Source organism: Anoplopoma fimbria, unplaced genomic scaffold, assembly GCF_027596085.1.
Source record: "Anoplopoma fimbria isolate UVic2021 breed Golden Eagle Sablefish unplaced genomic scaffold, Afim_UVic_2022 Un_contig_1036_pilon_pilon, whole genome shotgun sequence".
Lineage (NCBI taxonomy): Eukaryota > Metazoa > Chordata > Actinopteri > Perciformes > Anoplopomatidae > Anoplopoma > Anoplopoma fimbria.
Genome location: NW_026547751.1, coordinates 1 through 518, shown reverse-complemented (window position 1 = coordinate 518; position 518 = coordinate 1). Strand labels below are relative to the sequence as shown.

General features: G+C 43.6%; 1 pseudogene; it reads right to left on the bottom strand.

The window, feature by feature from the left end:
* Nucleotides 1-405: 405 nt before the first annotated feature.
* On the bottom strand, nucleotides 406-518 carry LOC129114363 (5S ribosomal RNA; annotated as a pseudogene; the record flags this gene model as incomplete).

Below are 518 nucleotides of genomic sequence, written 5' to 3'. Positions count from 1 at the left end.
GTGTTCAGGGTGGTATGGCCGTAAGCAAATATTGTGCCTACCAAAGGGCCTTTTAAAGATACTATATCACCACGCTTTGCTCTTTCGTCTATACAGGGAGCGCCTGCAGATTTCCAGACACACTCACAGCTTTTAAATGTCAAATCAGAATGTACAAAGTGGCTATAAGGATCACAAATGTAGTGCAGTAAAAATATTAATATTTACTGTTGAAATGTAGAATACGTTAGCATAAAATTGAAAAGAAAATGATCGATGAGCTTAGGAATGATGAAAGCCATCATTTAACTGGATTTGTGTCATTTCTATACCGGCAAGTCATGATCTAGCTATTTCCTTCCCACCCTGTCGGTGTCCACTGAAAAAGCAGCAGCGCCTCTGCTTTTTGTAAAGAGGAGTGAAAAAAGCTTACAGCACCTGGTATTCCCAGGCGGTCTCCCCATCCAAGTACTGACCAGGCCCGACCCTGCTTAGCTTCCGAGATCAGACGAGATCGGGCGTGTTCAGGGTGGTAAGGG